General features: G+C 39.5%; 1 protein-coding gene across 1 annotated transcript in view; it reads left to right on the top strand.

The window, feature by feature from the left end:
- The window catches only part of GPD2 (glycerol-3-phosphate dehydrogenase 2), a 139,898-nt gene that overhangs the window by 19,234 nt on the left and 101,643 nt on the right, over nucleotides 1-19,021 (top strand). The gene's annotated exons all lie outside the window — the stretch shown is intronic.

Below are 19,021 nucleotides of genomic sequence, written 5' to 3'. Positions count from 1 at the left end.
TCTTTCTTTCTTTCTTTCTTTCTTTCTTTCTTTCTTTCTTTCTTTCTTTCTTTCTTTCTTTCTCTTTCACTCTCACATACACAGTTTTCTTTCTTTCTTTTTTTTTTTTAAAGATTTTATTTATTTATTTGAGAGAGAGAGACACAGCGAGAGAGGGAACACAAACGGGGAGTAGGAGAGGGAGAAGCCACCGAGCAGGAAGCCTGATGTGGGGCCTCAATCCCAGGACCCGGGGATCATGACCTTAGCCAAAGGCAGACAGATGCTTAACTGACTGAGCCACCCAGGCGCCCCTCACAGTTTTATTTCTTAATAGAAGAATAATACATGCTCATCTTAGAAATTTTAAAAATGAAAATGCAAAAAAAAAATTTTTTTAAATGATGCACACAAGGAAGAAAATAAAAATGACTTGCAACCCTCCCATTCAGAGATGAGAATTTAAACATTTTTGGATATATCCTTCTAATCATGTGTGTGTGTATGTGTGTGTGTGTGTGTGTGTACCCACACACGTATACTTTATTTTTAATTTTTTTATTTCAACTTTTTATTCAAATTCTAGTTAACATATATAGTAAAATTGGTTTCAGGTGTAGAATGTAGTGATTCATCACTTACATACCACACCTAGTGCACATCACATGCCCTCTTTAATGCTCATCACGCATTTAGGGCATCTCCCATCCACCTCCCTCCAGCAACCCTCAGTTTGTTCTCTATAATTAAGAGTCTCTTATGGCTTGTCTTCCTCTCTGTTTTCATCTTATTTTATTTTTTCTTCTCTCCCCCTATGTTCATCTGCTTTGTTTCTTAAATTCCACATGAGTGAAATCATATAGTTTTGTCTTTTTCTGACTGACTTATTTCACTTAGCATAATACCCTCTAGCTCCATCCACGTTGTTGCACATGGCAAGATTTCATTCTTTCTGATGGTTGAGTAATAGTCCCATATATATATATATATATATATACACCACATTTTCTTTATCCATTCATCAGTCGATGGACATTTGGGCTCTTCCTATAGTTTGGCTATTGTTGATAGTGCTGCTGTAAACATTGGGGATGCTTGTGCCCCTTCAAATCAGCATTTTTGTATCCTTTGGATAAATAACCTAGTAGTGCAATTGCTGGGTTGTAGGGTAGTTTTATTTTTAACTTTTTGAGGAACCTCCATACTTTTTTCCAGAGTGGCTGCACCAGCTTGCATTCCCACCAACAGTGTAGGAGGGTTCCCCTTTCTCCGCATCCTCGCCAACATCTGTCGTTTCCTGACTTGTTAATTTTAGCTGTTTTGATAGGTGTGGGGTGATATCTCATCGTGGTTTAGATTTGTATTTCCCTGATGATGAGTGAAGTTGAGCATTTTCATGTGTCTGTTAGCCATCTGAATGTCTTCTTTGGAAAAGTATCTATTCATGTCTTCTGCCTATTTCTTAACTGGATTGTTTGTTTATTTGGTATTGAGTTTGATAAGTTCTTTATAGATCTGGGATACTAACCCTTTATCAGATATGTCATTTGCATATATCTTCTCCCATTCCATTGGTTGTCTTTTAGTTTTCTTGATTGTTTCCTTTGCTGTGCAGAAGCTTTTTATCTTGATGAGGTCCTGACAGTTCATTTTTGCTTTTGTTTTCCTTGCCTTCGGAGACATGTCTAAGAAGAAGTTGCTGTGGCCGAGGTCGAAGAGGTTGCTGCCTGTGTTCTCTAGGATTTTAATGCTTTTCTGTCTCACATTTAGGTCTTTCATCCATTTTGAATTTATTTTTGTGTGTGGCTTAAGAAAATGGTCCAGTTTCATTCTTCTGCATGTGGCTGTCCAATTTTCCCAACAACATTTGTTGAAGAGACTGTCTTTTTTTCCATTGGACATTCTTTCCTGCTTTGTTGAAGATTAGTTGACCATAGAGTTGAGGGTCCATTTCTGGGTTTTCTATTCTGTTCCATTGATCATGTGTCTGTTTCTGTGCCAGTACCATACTGTCTTGTACTGTCTCGATGACTATAGCTTTATAATATATCTTGAAGTCTGAAATTGTGGTGCCTCCAGCTTTTCTTTTCTTTTTCTTTTTTTAAAAGATTTTATTCATTTTGAGAGAGAGAGAGAGAGAGAGCAAGCAGGCAAGGGGCAGAGACAGAGGGAGAGAGAGACTCTCAAGCTGACTCCATGCAGAGCACAGAGCCCTGTATGGGGCTTGGTCCCATGACCCCGAGATCATGACCTAAGCTGAAATCAAGAGTCAGACACTTAACCGACTAAGCCAATCAGGTGCTCCTTGCTTTCCTTTTTAAGATTGCTTTGGCTATTTGGAGTTTTTTTGTGGTTCCATACAAATTTTAGGATTGTTTGTTCTAGCTCTGTGAAAAATGCGGGTGGAATTTTGATGGGGAGTGCATTAAATGTATGGATTGCTTTGGGCAGTATAGACATTTTAATAATACTTGTTCTTCCAATCCATGAGCATGGAATGTTTTTCTATATCTTTGTGCCCTCTTCAGTTTCTTTCGTAAGTGTTCTATCATTTTCAGGGTATAGATCTTTTACCTCTTTGGTTAGGTTCGTTCCTAGGTATCTTATGGCTTTTGGTGCAGTTGTAAATGGGATCCATTCCTCGATTTCTCTTTCTGCTGCTTCATTATTGATTATAGAAATGCAACAGATTTCTGTATGTTGGTTTTATATCCTGTGACTTTGCTGAATTCATATATCAGTTGCAGCAATTTTTTGGTGGAGTCTTTCAGGTTTTGTACGTAGACTATCATATCATCTGAGAATAATGAAAGTGTGACTTCTTCCTTGCCAATATGGATGCTTTTTATTTCCTTTTGTTCTCTGATTGCAGAGGCTAGGACTTCCAGTACTATGTTAAATAACAATGGTGAGAGTGGACATTCTTTTCTTGTCCCCGACCTTAGTGGAAAAGCTCGCAGTTTTTCCCAGTTGAGGATGATACTAGCTGTCACACGTATACTATAAAACAGAAATACAGACATACACACACAGATTCTCTTATATCTACTTTTTTCTCTTCATAATTAATTTTTACTTGCCTATTACCATCCAGAGTGTAATTTAACCCAGAAAGAATTAATTTCTAAGCAATAAAGAAATTCTCGAATGTTTAACTTATTTAGGCTCTTATATCTAGAACTTTCTTCACTTTATTATAATTATTACCAGCATAAGCATGTTGCTTTTTCAAGTCAGAAGGGGGTAAAACGATGTTGATGACAGTCATTAAGTTGGCATGGTGAGTGATCTAACCCCATTGACCAGTCTGGGTGGGGAAAATGGCAGGAGGCCCTGGAGAGCAAGAGGGCCAGGGTTATGGGATCTAGCAGTGCCATGAAAAAGGAATGTACAGACAATGTCAGTCTTCTCTGTGGGGAAACTGAAGTCCAGAAAAGTCAGGTGGCTTTGTTCAGGCTGAGACTGTCATAGGGTTGGGTGTGACTTGGGTTGCTAACTGCCCATTCTGTGATTGCTGCAGAGCACTTGACTGCCCCAGAATACAGTCTGAAAAACAGAGCATGCTGCTGGCGGATGCCAAACTATGGGGTTGAGAATCTCAAGGGGTTGGCATAAGTGCATGGGTGAGGTCAGGCCTGACGCTCGCTGCATTGATATCGGAACGTGGAGGTTTGACAGGAATCCTATTAGAAATGCTATTTTGTGAGTCACTTGTCTTCTGACTGACGCATGGTGAGAACACAGGCTCAACCTATGGACTAAATTTTTTGGATTAACTTTGGGTTTCACTTAACATTATCTCAAAATTTATGGTTGAGGAGAAGCTGTTGAGCATAAATTGCTAATGTGCTCTGCTGATTTCCATCAGCTATGTGATTTGACTGACAACAGTGTGAGCCTAGCCCGCTGGGGTCTGGTGAATTACATCTGCTCAGCCAGAGTGTTTCTTGAGCTGGAATTGAAATGCATGGCCCTTTAGTTTCCAGTGTGATGCCAACACTCAGGCAATTGACTTTTGCTCTTCAGTCTCCAGCTGGGGGAATATTATGAAATAAAATGGGGAGAGGCCAGGCATCCTCAAGATTCAAACCCATAAATATAAATAACTGTAATTAATCACATGCAGTCTCTCTTGTCTATTAAACCTATACTCAGGGGTCAGTAAGTTTCACACAGCTCTTTAGCTTCCTGCCTGTGGTTGGTGGCAAATATTCCGGGTGCCTCAGCTCGTTGAGATGTGACCCTGGGTTCTTTTCCAACATGGGTCCAAAATCAGTTCAAGATATAATGAGTTGTGGGGGGAAAAAGTCACCTGCAAAATACCCTAGCCCAAGGGGGAATAGAAATATAAAAAAAGATGTCTGGTGTTGTTATTTGAGAGGCTCTCTCAGTTGACACTCTGTCCTTTGTTACCAGCTTGCTGGTATGGAGCAGTCTTTCAAGTGTGCAAGTTCAATAGATATATATATTCAAGATTATCCCTGAAGTATTTGTTTTCCTATTACAGAATACTGTTTTTGATTGTGGTTTACATTTTTTACTATTTTCTCATGTGATTTGTTAAGTCTTCCTCTCTCTCTCTCTCTCTCCATTTTCTCCTTTTTTTATACTTTCATCTACTCATTATGAACATGGCTAGTGGTGTCCGTAAGAAGAAATGACTGCTGTAGAGGCGCCTCAGGGGCTCAGTTGGTTAAGCCTCTGACTCTTGATTTCAGCTCAGGTCGTGATCTCAGGGTCATGATCTCAGGGTCCTGAGATCAAGCCGCCTGCTGGGCTTCATGCTCAGTGGGGAGTCTGCTTGAGATTCTTTCCCTCTGCCCCTCCTCTCTACTTGAGCACTCTCTCTCTCTCTCAAATAAATAAATCTTAATTTTTTTAAAAGGTTTTATTTACTTATTTATTTTTTAGAGAGAAAAAGAGGGGGGGAGCAGAAGGAGAGAAAGAGAGGGAGAGAATCTCAAGGAGACTCCCCATCCAGCGCAGAGCCTGACTTGGGGCTTGATCTCATGATCCTGAGATCATGACCTGAGCCAAGATCCAGAGTTGGAGACTTAACAGGCTGAGCCACCCAGGAGCCTCAAATAAATCTTAAAAAAAAAGAAGAAGAAGAAATGACTGCTTTTGCTCTTATTACCCTAAAAAGCGTCCTCTGCAGTGTAGCCAGAGTTGATCTTCCTTCCTCTCTCCCTGTAAATTCCATTGGATCATTGCACCGATTAAGGCCGTCCATTGATTTTTCTATTTCTGTCTTGTCAGAATAAACTTCTTGCTAGGAGGAAGTCATATGTGACTCAGCACCTCTGGCCCTCTGACCTCATCTGGAACCCACTGCCCACATCATTCACTGTGCTACAGCCTCAGTGGCCTTTCTGTTTCCAGCAGAGGTCAAACTCGCACATGCTAAGTGTCTTTGCATGCCTGTCCCCTCTATGAGGAGGGCCCTTCTCTTGGATCGCTGGGTGGCTGGCTCTTCCTCCTCAATTTCATTTTTGCCAAATCACCTCCATGAACATTCTATCTAGAGTAGATTCCTTGTACCCCAGTCACTCTCACCTAATATTACATCTTCTTTTCTTTTTTTTTTTTTTTAAGATTATTTATTTATTTGAGAGAGAGCGCGCATGTATGCATGCGAGAGCTTGAGCAGCGGGGAGGGGAAGAGGCAAGAGGGAGAAGCAGACTCTCTGCTGAGCAGGAAGCCCAATGGGGGCGGGGGGGCTCGATCCCAAGGGTGGGGGCTCGATCCCAGGACCCTAAGATCATGACCTGAGCCGAAAGCAGATACTTAACCAACTGAGCCACCCAGGCGCCCTCTGTCTCATTTTCTTCATAACATTTGTCATTTTCAAAATACTCAATTTGCTTACATTTGTTTATTTGTTGTTTCCCCCAATCCATCAGAGCAGAGGACTTGCCAGCCCCTGGAGCAGTGCACAGGATATAGCAGGCCTTCAGTCAGTCCCCGGTGAATGCATGTTACAGGAATGATTGCCCCTCCTTTCATCTTCCTTACTTGGGTACATCCTTAAGTGATACTTTCCTGAATATTTGTTGAACTCTTGCTTTTTTTTTTCTTAGAATGTACAATTTTTATCTATTACTCACCAACAAAAAGTGTACTTTTCATAAGCCAGTTTCTAACAAGGATTTTTAAAGTTTTTTTAGGAGTGGCAGTTAGATTCCTTTTTGGCCTATTTATCTGTAAACTTTTCTCTAAATCCAAGAAAGTACAGAAAAATATTCTAATTGTTTCCAGAGCAGAAGCGAACACGTTTGCCACAATTTTTTTTTTTCAAGGTAATGTGGATTTGTTCAGATGAGGCAGAATTGAAATACAAATTTTCTTTTTTTTTTAAGATTTTATTTATTTTTCAACAGAGAGAGAGAGGGCGCCTGGGTGGCTCAGTTGGTTAAGCGACTGCCTTCGGCTCAGGTCATGATCCTGGAGTCTCCGGATCAAGTCCCGCATCGGACTCCCTGCTTGGTGGGGAGCCTGCTTCTCCCTCTGACCCTCCCCTCTCTCATGTGCTCTCTCTCTCTCATTCTCTCTGTCTCAAATAAATAAAATCTTTAAAAAAAAAATACCAACCACTTTAAAAAAAAAAAAAAAAAAACAGAGAGAGAGAGACAGCGAGAGAGGGAACACAAGCAGGGGGAGGGGGAGAGGGAGAAGCAGGCTTCCCGCGGAGCGGGCAGCCCGATGCGGGGCTCGATCCCAGGACCCTGGGATCATGACCTGAGCCGAAGGCAGACGCTTAACGACTGAGCCACCCAGGAGCCCCTGAAATACAAATTTTCTTTTCCTAATCTTGGACTATGTGCTTGTATCTGATTGGAAATTCTTCATCTTTATAACAGACTAGGGCAATTTGTGTCCGTTCACATACTGTGTGCAACAAACTTCAGAAATTATCTGGTAAGCAACACTGGTCTAGAACATAGGAAGGAAGGGGGGAAAAGACCCTTGAATAGACAGAGCCAGAATGTTGAAAATCTAAATGCTGAAATGCTAGTAAGTTGTTCCTTTTCCTTTCTCAGAGTTACTTATTGGTATTTTAAGCATAGTTTTAGCTAACTTGGCTCTCATTTTTCTGACCACAGTGGTAACAAGTTAGAAGTGAGCTGGAGAGATCAAAGATCTAAAGGGAAAATTACCATTAGTCTGTTAGTTTGGAAGAAACAGGAAAACTTGAATAAAGCAGACAGAAGCAGAATCCAAATGGGAACAGTCTGTGGCTTCTGGCCATGTAGTGAAGAGGTTAATGGTGTTGTTCCTTTTACTGTTCCTGAGGGGACATCACCCTTACAGCATAGTCTAATGTATATAGGGATGGCTTTAAGTCATCAATAATTGAATTCATGGTTAATGAATTCTTTTTTTTTTTTTTTTAATTTTATTTATTTATTTGAGACAGAGAGAATGAGAGACAGAGAGCATGAGAGGGAGGAGGGTCAGAGGGAGAAGCAGACTCCCTGCCGAGCAGGGAGCCCGATGCGGGACTCGATCCCGGGACTCCAGGATCATGACCTGAGCCGAAGGCAGTCGCTTAACCAACTGAGCCACCCAGGCGCCCCTGAATTCATGGTTAATGAATTCTTAATATTCTTAATATTCTTTAAGAAGACAAAGTCTGACTTGCATTTTTGAAATATTCTAATTTGAAATAGTTTAGACTTTTTTTTTTTCTTAACTGCGAACTTCACTCAAAGCTCTTAGAAGGCAGGAATTTTCATGTTTGTTCTCAGTTGTATGTTCAGTGCCTGGCACATGTTAGGTGATCAGTCAATAATTACTGAATGAAAGAATGAGTGCAAGTTTTAATCATCCAATGGCGCTAAATAAATAGGACATCAAGATAGTACCACCTTTAATGCATAAAGGTGTTTTCCCTGTACCTACTGAATGAAGAACAAACATAAAATAATACACATGTAAAGTTAAAATAGCTCTGGACATTTTCAAAGATACTTCATTTATAGATGGAGCAAGGATCAAATTCAGATGATTTGCCTGACTTCACAAAGCAAGTTACAGGTAGAGACAAAATAGCAAGGCAAGACACTTCAACCTCACCTTCTGGAATATACTTGGTGATTTTCTTTTTTCATCTGGTGTTTTGAGAATTAAAAGAATATAGAGGTTTGTTGTGTTTTTGTTTCTTTTCCTTTTTTTGTTTTCTTTCTTTCTTTCTTTTTCTTTTCTTTTCTTTTCTTTTTTTTTTTAGCAATAGCAACCTTAGAGAGAATATTGAGTAGAACCCTTTATCTTCTTTTGTGCATGTTATTAAATTTTAGACTGTCAATGCTAGGGTATTAGCTGAGTGATGTTGGTACACAGTATCTCATGCACAGTGATTAGACGTGTTTATAGTCTAGTACTTGAATGCATTCCGCTTAAGAGTGTGTGCCAGTCCTTTTAAAGAAGAAAAGAAAAATCTAAAAAGGAGAGGCTTGAAGAGGCTCTCTCATTCAAATGGGGAGAATAGGATCTTATGACCAAGACTGTTGTAACCAAGAAGCCTGAGCTGGAAATACAGATTTGCTTATTATGTTGCATAGGTGAAAGAAGACTATCTTTTCCTTTTTTGGAGTGAGGGGATGGACATTTATAAAATGTTGTATTACTTGTATTCCATACTTTTTTTTAAAGATTAATTATTAGTTTAAAGATTAATTAATTATTAATTTATTTTAGAGAGAGCGCATGCACACGCGCGAGGGTAAGGGCAGAGGGAGAGAATCCTCACGCAGACTCCCCGCTGAGCACAGAGCTCTAGGGGGGTGCTCCTCGGGGCTTGATCGCAGGACCCTGAGATCATGACCTGAGCTGAAATCAAGAGTTGGCCGCCCAGCTGAGCCCACCCAGGTGCCCCTATATTCCACACTTTTTAAATAAATTTTTGTTAGAAATATGAATTCTGCAATCTGCCTTTCCTCTTGTCCAATTTTTATTTCTTTTAGGGTCAGACATTTTTAGGGAGTGTGATCATTAAGATAAAGAACACAATGCATGTTTACTTTGACTATAGTATATCTTAGATTTCCTTTGCATCTAAGCTGTGTGTGTGTAATTTGACTCTTTGTTGATAGTTACATTTATACATGCAGTGGATTATTAGATGTGCAGGGGACTGAATTTTAAATGCAAATTTCAACAGGCTGACAGTGGGGAGGGGGTGGTTGAAGGGGTGGGGAATGACTACAGGGTGTAAAAAGTGGTTGGCTTTATTTCCTGGGGATATTCTCAAGCTCAAGGGAACAGAATAACTGGTCTCCCTATCGCAACTACTTGGTCTCTGTTATAACTCCCTGCCATGTCTTATTCATTAATAGAGCAGTAATACAGCTGTAATCAAACCTAGAATTGTTTTTTTTTTACAATGTAAGTAAATTAAATTAACTGAAATTATTGTGCTATAACTAATTATCATAAAAATTATCAGTCATCGTGTTTTTATGAGCTCAGAATTTCATAAACTATCTTCAACAAGTATTTCCTAAAATGCGTTCCTAATGACATGTATAATGCAATTGCAACTAGAACTTTTGAAAGAACTGGTGCATTTTCTTCTCATTTGGTGATAAAAATAATGAACAAAAGCTAAGTAAATCAGTTGGCATCAGCATTTTGAAGTAAGAAAAAAAGCCAACTTTTCAAAGTTTTGTTTGTGCTTATTACATTTGAAGGCAGATTGTCAAACCTCCTATATCTGTGCTATTAAAAAAAAAGTTTTCAGGATAATGATCTTGAGTCTCTTTAATATTCTTTCTGAGTCTTCAAAGAAAAGTGTCAATATTCAGTATATAGTGTTTACAAATTCATAATGCTATATTTAATAAAAATACAAGATATTGGAAAACAACAAAAGAGATCTTTGATTAAGATCAGACAAATAGAACCTCAATTAGTCGAAGCACTTCTTTCTTTGAATATTCTATTTCGCTGAAATTTTCTTAGTGTGTATTTCTTTTGACTGTAGAGTTAAAGTTCATTATCATCCATATATGTTTTAAAGACCTTTTCATTTGATTCACAGTGCCTGTGCACTATTTTAAAGCACCTAAACCCTTTTAAAATACATTTATTTATATGGTGAGGTAGATGCTTTTTTATGAAGCATGTTGGGGTGTGTATTCAAGAGGCATGATTGTGATGATTTTATAAGGCTTTGTTATAGTTATAATAAATCTGGATGAGAGGCCTGATATGTTTTAATGTAAACGCAGATATTTTGAACTCTATTGTTTGGCATGCAATTTATTTTATAACAAAGGGTTATTTTTTCTTGTCTTACCAAAGTAGATTTTATAACAGCATGTAAACTCTGAGAAAGAGTTTATGCTGCTGAAGGAATGTGAACCATTTTTCTAACTCAACAATAGTGTTAGTAAAGGGAGCAGAAATACAGGGGGAGGCACAGGACTAGTGTGGTCTGTTTGCCTAAAGAACCTCTTTTTCTTTGATTCATTGGTAACATTCTTTCCTCCTCAGGGCAGAATTAAAGCTTTTGTGTCTGCTGTACTCTTTTAAGTGAGGATTTCTTATTATTGATATGTAAATGCAAGTTTTTTAAATTTCATACTGGGCATGTTATCCAGTTCTTAAAACTGACTCGTGTCTTTATAAGGGATGGGCATTGGGGGGAAGGAATGCTCCAGATTTTCACTTATGAGGGACATTTTATTTTATGCCTTTCAGGATTACCTTAAATTACATATATGGTAAACAAAGAAAGTTAAAGATAGGATTTTACAACTCTAAGCACAAATCTATTAACATGTCCAGGATGATAGAGAATATAGATTAATTTTGGTTTTAAAATAAATTTAAAGTAGAAAACAAATTCACTTGCATGAACTAACTAGTTCTTCATGATTTTTAAAAGCAATTCTATGGAAAGCAAATACAATAGAAATCATTCCATTATGAGTTAAACGAAGATCATTTGCATTTAATGAATATAAATCTGTTATTGGCCGAGATGGACTTCAATGATTTCTTATAATTCTATAGTGAACCTCATGGAAATAAGGGAAAAGGGTCAAATTTGTGACTATACTACCAGTGTGCACTTTAGAATTGGCACAAAACATAAATACATAATATGGAAGTTGCCTTGGAAACACTGTTTTTTTTTTTTTTAATTGAGTCTTACATAATAAATGAGGATTAGAGTGTGAGCGTGTCTCCTCATGTTACTCCGGGGTCCTCCTTCCTCTCTGTATGTTTTCACTTCAGACAACTTTGTGAAATAAGTGCTTTAATTTGTTCTGGCTTTGCATATTAAGTTAAACAAAAATTGCACACCAGAAGGATTCATGTAATAATGTTTGAGACAAGTTTTTTATAAACAGAGAATTTTAACTGGCTCACTTTAAATGGTTGTTGACCTTATTTTCTCCTCTTTTTTTTTTTTTTTTTTCCTTGTGCCTTTTGCTTACATTTCTTAACCTCTGACTTGAACCCCTGGAACCAGCTCAGCCCTTTGCTGTGCCAGTTCCTCATCTGTCAAGCTTCCAGGCTCCTGCCCTCCTTCGAGCCTGCAGAATGGTCCTGAGCCAGCCTCTTTCTCTGTCACTGTAGCTGTGTGCTTGCTCCTAGAGTGACCTGGCCTACCCAAAGGGTCCCGGAGAGGCAAGTAGGAAGCTTTTCCAAAGTAGTTTCTGGCTGGAAGCTATTGAACCAATATGCACACAGCATTTGTCTTCTTTCATTTTCTCTTTATTTCCTAATTTTGTTTCTCTTTTGTCTTCATTGAAATACTCTCCCTTTGTTAAGATTTTGCCCATCATTTGGGTTGAGCCCTTCTGGCATGGGATTTCCTGGAGAAGTTGATTGGAAACGGAAAAATTCCCTAAAGCTGTCTGGTGTGAGAGAGAGGGACAAGGCTAGGGTTTGGATGCTGTGCCCGCAATGTGTGATTGTGTTGCTTTAGCTTTCTCATCAGCTGCAGTCCAGAGTTTTGGACATCCAGTATCTGAAGATTCATTATCTTTCTAACTTTTGTGCTGACTTTTGCTTGGTTCTTTTGTTTTATCAGAATACTCTTCCTAGTAACTTAAGAAAAACCTTTTTGTTTGTCCTTTGATATTCTGTTCAGCATATGTACTTTTTACAACCCTAGGTGGTCACTGTTACTGTTGTGTTTGTGGCTTTTAGAATATGTATAATATATTACATTTTACACATACAACACACATTCATTTATTTCCATTGGGATAATCTTTTGTGGATAAGCCTTGGGTCCATTTCCTATCCAGTCTTGGCCCAAATCTTTTTTTTTTTTTTTCCTTAAAGATTTTATTTATTTATTTGAGAGAGAGAGAGATAGCAACAGAAATAGCAAGAGAGAGAGCACAAGCAGGGAGGAGAGGGAGAAGCAGGCTTTCTGCTGAGCAGGGAGCCTGCGGCTGGGCTCCATCCCAGGACCCTGGGATCATGACCTGAGCCGAAGGCAGACGCTTAACTGACAGAGCCACACAGGCTCCCTGGCCCAAATCTTTTTTGAAAGTGTTTAAAGGAACCAAAAAAGGACAAATTCATTTTCAGTTTATGGAGTACGGCTCTCCTCTGTTTCCAGAGGACAGGCTGAAGGGCCTGTGATGTTGATTATTTTGTTCATTTGTGTCTGGCAGCTTTCAAAAAGCATGCTTGAGGGCCGACTCTGTTTCTGTAGGGTTCCCATACTACTGTGTAAGACGTTTGTGCATACACACGCTTCTCTGCTTGGCTGGGGGGATGCGTTTGCAGGCAGAGTGTTGATCTTTATCCCCACTGTGGAGTCAGCCTTGGGGAAAGAGGAGGTAGGACCTGATGTGCTTTGATTGTTACTTGTCTGTGTAAGCACTTTATCAGCATATGCGTGCCTGATCCAGGATGTACTTTCTTATAGGGAAGCATATACAGCATTTGATATATCACCGATTGGAATAATAAAGGGTCTGCTTTGTTGAAACCTGTCTAATTCAAAGCACCCAGAAACCTTGACTTTTTATAGTTAGAACTGGGCTGCTGGTTGGGAAGGTGCTTTTGTACTCACTTCTTCTTTCATTCTGCTGTGGACTTGCTGCCAAGTCCCATGATTATAGACTTCCTCTGTTGAGGTCCTACACCTTTGTTTTGTAAGATTCACACAGCCTTCTCCTGTAAGTCTTGAATTTGTATGCAGGTGGACTTTGAGGCCTGGTCTTCTGAGTTGTGCCGTTGTACCTTCTGTGGGTTTGAAAAAGTGTCATGCCTCAAAATAGATGAGGAGGTGGTTTTCCATGCACAGCTACTAGGTAGGTGACTGCACAATTGAAGTATAAGGAGCTTCTTGCTACATTTGGACCTGCATATGCTTAGTTAGGTAAAGGGCTAAGAGAAGTAGCATAGGCTATAGGTGGTCAGAGGGGCATGGAAAGCCTTTACATCTTGCTGCATCTTGCTAGGGAACACACGTCCCAAGGACTGCAAGGCTTGTGGCTGAAATTACTCTTCTAAAAATGATCTTTCAGCTGTATTCCACGCATCCCCCCACCCCTGCCCACCTAAATTAATGGAGAGTGTGGAGATAGGAAAGGAAATTGGTATTTCTACACAAGAGGCCAGAGGATAGGAGAGTTTGTGAAAGTGAAGAGACCCAGGGCTCCTTCCGCAGAGGAGTGATAAATCCATTTGGATGGGTTTTATTTATGCTTTAATTAAGAGAGAAGCTATATGGTAGGACAGGGAGAGGAGTTTGAGTACTCTATTTGGAGAATAATTCAGAGGCCAGGAAGCGTGCTCTTGTTCTGGAATAACTTTGTGGGTGACTGCTGAGAGGCCCCTCAGCCTTTCTCCATGGGTGCTTATTTCTTGTTTTTAAGTCTAAAGTGTGTGGTAAAGGGGCACCTGGGTGGCTCAGTCATTAAGCGTCTGCCTTCAGCTCAGGTCATGATCCCAGGGTCCTGGGATCGAGCCCGGCATCGGGCTCCCTGCTCAGCGGGAAGCCTGCTTCTCCCTCTCCCACTCCCCCTGCTTGTGTTCCCTCTCTCGCTGTGTCTCTCTGTGTCAAATAAATAAATAAAATCTTAAAAAAAATAAAGTGTGTGGTGAAGTTATTCAAATGCAAGATTTAACCTGGAGCGTAGCCTTGCTTCGGAATGGGAGGAGGCAGACGTGGTGAGCCCCCAAGTCCCATTTGAAATAGGATTTCATTGTTGAGGTCATTCTGTAATGGGAATCCTAAAAGGACAGCTAAGAATTCAGTGGTGCCGGTAAGTTGCAAGGTTAGCCAGAAGCATGGCTCAGCAAACTCCGAGAAGCCGCAAACCCAGTTTTTGTTTGCCAGCAGCAAGCATGTTTCATCGTGTGGCAGTTCTAGGCACAAGGTTCCCCGAAACCAGACCTTTAGCTCTGATTACTCTTGTGAGTTTGAGACCATCTTTCGAATTAGTGCTTTCATTTTTTTCAGATAGACACCCAGAAGTGGAATTGCTGGATCATATGGTAGTTCTAGGTTTAATTTTTTTTTTCCTATGTTTAATTTTTTGAGGAACATCCATACTGTTTTCTAGAGTGGCTGCACCAATTTACACGCCCCCCATGAGTGCGTGCAGGTTCCTTTTCTCCACATTCCCAGCCCTTGTTCTCTCTCTCCTCTCCCTCTCAGCCTGGATGTGGTGTATGCACCCACACTTGCGTGATAATATCTAATTGTGGCTTCCATTTGCATTTCCGTGGTGATGGGTGATGTTGAACACCATTTCATGTACCTGGTGGCCATTTGTATGTCTTCTTTAGAAAAATGTCCATTCATTTCCTCTGCCCATTTTTTTTCAGTTTGATTGTTTGTTTTGCAACTGATTTGCATGACTTCTTTGTGTGTTTTGGATATTGACCCTTACCAGATAGATGATTTGCAATATTTTCTCCCATTCTGTTGGTTGCCTTTTCATCTTGTTGATGGTTTCCTTTGCTGTGCAGAAGCTTTTTAGTTTGATGTAGTCCCACTTGTTTATTTTTGCCTTTGTTGCCTATGCTTTTGGTGCCAAATCCAAAAAATCATCACTAAGAGCAGTGTCAAGGAGCTTATACTCTGTTTTCTTCCAGGAATGTTATAGTTTAAGGTTTTATATTTAAATCTTTAATCCATTTTGAGTTTATTTTGGAATTCGTATAAGATAATGGTCCTCTTTCTTCTGTCCCTCCTTCTTCCTTCCTTCCTTCCTTTCTTTCTTTCTTTCTTTCTTTCTTTCTTTCTTTCTTTCTTTCTTTCTTTCTTTCTTTCTTTCTTTCCTCTCTTCTTTTCTTTCTTTGCATGTGGCTGTCCAGTTTTCCCAACACCATTTATTGAAAAGACTATCCTTTCCCTATTGTATATTCTTGGCTCCTTTATTAAAAATTAATTGACAAAAAAAAAATTAATTGACTATATGCTTGGGTTTATTTCTGGGCTCTCTATTGATCTATAGGTCTGTTTTTAGTGCCAGTAAGTTTTTAGTGCCAATACCATACTTTGATTAATATAGCTTTGAAACATAGTTTGAAATGGGAAATTGTGATGCTTCTAGCTTTGTTCTTCTTTCTCAAGATTGCTATTCAGTGTGTTTTGTCTATCAGAGTATTAGTAATACTCAGCATAGCACAACTAGTTATAATACAGAGTTACAAGGTAGACTTTGATATTTAATTCTCCAAATTGGTTATAAGCACCTTCAGGGCAATTGATAAACTCATGGATGTATTTAGTTGAGTACCTTTTTGTTCAGGATTTTTTTAGTTGGGCTGGTGTTCCCCTTGCAAGAATTAGAAGACTGGCACTTGTCTGTGCAAATGCAGGAGCCAGTCTTGAGTCAATGTATATACAACTTAATTCATAGGCTATTAAACATGGACATCAGGCTATGATAACTAAGGTAATTTTGGGGCACCTGGGTGCCTCAGTTAGTTAAGCGTCTGACTCTTGGTTTTGGCTCAGGTCATGATCTCAGGGGCCTGAGATTGAGCCCCTGTCGGGCTCTGTGCTCAGCGGGGAGTCTGTTTGGGATTCTCTCCTCCCTCTGCCCCTCTCCCTGCTCTCTCTCTCACACACACACACTCTCTCAAATAAATAAATAAATAAATAAATAAATAAATAAATAAATAAATAAAATCTTAAAAAAAAAAACTAAGCTAATTTTATTTCTGGATGATTTTTCTACCTCTAGTTTCTCACACTTGTAGTTGCAAAAAGTAAAGATTTATCGATATTTTTGTTACCTTTCTTTGCTAATTTTCCCGTTGCAGTTTTGCTTAGATGGAAACGATCTTTCCTCTCTGTAATCATTGTGAAAACTTTTCTCCTTATGATGGAATATAAATGAGTACAAATTTTAAATTCTTTGGCTCAGCAGTAAAACGAAGTTCTTACATTACCATAGATATTTTGTCAGAGGTTTCCTTAGGGAAACCCTAATGCCAAGGACTGTACACATGGGGTGAGTGTTCGAGACTAGGGCCTTCAGCAAAACGTGGTGTGGCCCTTGGGGAGAAGTTGCTATTTTGAGAACAAAAGGCAGGGCAGAACCAATCAGTGGTTAAGATTATAGACTAAGTTTAGTCATACTAGTCAGTGACCTTGGGCAAATCGCTTACACCCTCTGAACCACAACTGCCTCTTTTATGAAATAACGGTGTTGTGAGGGTGATATGAGCTGATATATGTAGAATTGAAAGCACAGTGCCTATTACCTTGCAAATACTCAATAAATGTCAACTATTGTCATTATAACATTGATGAGGATGACGACCACGATGATTATGATGATCTTAGGGGAGTCAGGTGAAATTGATTTTGTGCTTTTGTTTTTGAATTACCTGTAAGAGTGATTTATTCATTACAACTAGTAGGTGATCTTACAGATGGATTTGATCTCAATAGAAATAATGATCCCCTAAGCATAGGTTAGTTTATGAAATTACTGGGAAAAAAGTTCTTTATTAATTATAGTCAATATGATTGCTAACTCTGTAAAATAATATATTAATGCACTTTTTCATTAGTATTAGTGGCTCATTGAGAAAACCCATGAAAATATCTCCCTCAGTGAGTTTTGGTTTCAAAAATCAAATTGAAGCACTATAATCAGATGAGCAGGGAATGCAGGGACCCGCACAGTTGGAACAACTAGCTCCAAACTGAAGTGGCTGAGTGAGCGCGTCTGCTGGGACATTTTCCTTGACTGTGTTACATAACATCCCTCAGCTGGCTTTGTTGACGTGTGGTATCCTTTGTGAGGTCATCAATGACATTATCAACAATTCAGAAGCAATGATACTGAGTTAAAGTCAGTCAGTTACAAAACTCACATCCAGGGGACCACCAGGCTGCTGTCTATGTGGGGCGGGCACATGCATTGTTTAGGTAAATAGAACTGGGTTTCTATTCTCTGTCCCTCATTGTCAGGGGAACCCCGTTAGCCTGGAGATAGCGTGCTATCTCTGCACTGCTAGGGTTTCCATTGTTGTGTGATAGGCGCCCATGAGAACGTGTACAAAAGCATTAGGAATGGCGACGGTGGGCTATGACAAATGAGTGCCTTCCAAGTTGGCTTAGTTGAGGTCAACCTTGGACATAAGGGCTTGCTTAGGGTCGACCAAATGATGAATGGAGGCCACTAGCCATCATATATACCAATTGTTTTGCATAACTTGGGAAAGAGGATCCATTTGATGAAGAGACCTCCAGCAGTAGAGAAACATATGTGTGTGAAATATTTTTTCTGGTGAGAATCTTAATAAAAAAGACAAGTCTTAAGTTTGTCAGAAGGAGTGAGGTCAGAGGAAAAATAAATTTTTCAGAAATACCAACTTTTATTTTAGTATATAATTTATAGTATTCCAGAATGAATTTTCTATAGAATCACAGTTAACCAACTGCACTGAAATTCTTTGATTTAGTGTAGTTATGCTAATAGATTCTATTCATTCCTATATGGACTCAAATATTTTAACTGTACCATAATTTACATTGAGATACTCTATGGTCTTTATTATCCCAGGTTAAAACTGACTTCATATTAAATGTTTTCCTGACTCATGAGATGCTTGTAGAGTATACGGTATGTTGTCCAGACAGGTCGGACCTCCCCCATTCAGGAAAATAGGGTAGTGGCTTCCCTGTAAGATGTGGGTATACCAGCTGCTATGGTGAATGAAAGTCTTAGGCAGGTCGAATTGATATTGAACAAGATCAACTCTAAGTTAGAACTATCTTTTTTTTTTTTTTTTAGGTGATCACACGGTGTTACCTTTTCTTGTTTAGCTAAATAAAAGCTGGCAAGAGTTCTTTTGGTGGAATTTTCATTTTTATGCACTTTTTTGTGTGTTGTTTTCGAAAAAGTTAAAGGATATTGAAGCATTCAAAAATTTTTAAAAATATAATGAGTCCAATAGTGGAAATACACACGCACAGACTCACACATATAGACTTAATGTATGTGTGTGTGTAAATATATATATATATTTCAAGGTAAGAAGGAAGTCAAGAGCTAACACAATACAAGACTTTATTTAGAAATATATAGCAAGGGGCACCTGGATGTCTCAGTCAGTTAAAGCATCTGACCCTTGATTTCCCCTCAGGTCATGATTTCCGGTTTCACTCTTCACTGGGCGTGAAACCTGCTTGGGATTCTCTCTCTCCCTCTCCGTCTGCCCCTCCCTTCCTCCCCCCCCCCCCTTTTTAAAGATTTTATTTATTTGAGAGAGAGAGAGAGTGCACGCAAGCGAGCAGGAGAGGGAGGTAGGGGGGTGGGTCAGGGAGGAGAGGCAGAAGGAGAAGGAGAAGCAGACTCCCCACTGAGCAGGGAACCCACATGGGGCTCGATCCCAGGACCCTGGAATCATGACCTGAGCCAAAGGCAGACGCTTAACGACTGAGCCACCCAGGCGCCCCTCCCCCTTCTCTCTAAAACAAACAAAAAGAGTGCTTATATGGAGAGTTTCCCCTTGAAATTGTGGTACCATGCAACCCTGGCTAAAAGAAAACTTTTTTTTTTTTTTTTAAGTTCCGTTAATGAAAGGAATTCTAGCAGT

The sequence above is a fragment of the Mirounga leonina genome, unplaced genomic scaffold, assembly GCF_011800145.1.
Source record: "Mirounga leonina isolate KUSES-001 unplaced genomic scaffold, KU_Mleo_1.0 Mir_151, whole genome shotgun sequence".
Classification (NCBI taxonomy): domain Eukaryota; kingdom Metazoa; phylum Chordata; class Mammalia; order Carnivora; family Phocidae; genus Mirounga; species Mirounga leonina.
Note: the sequence above shows the minus strand (reverse complement) of the source record. Positions and strands in the feature narration are given on the sequence as shown.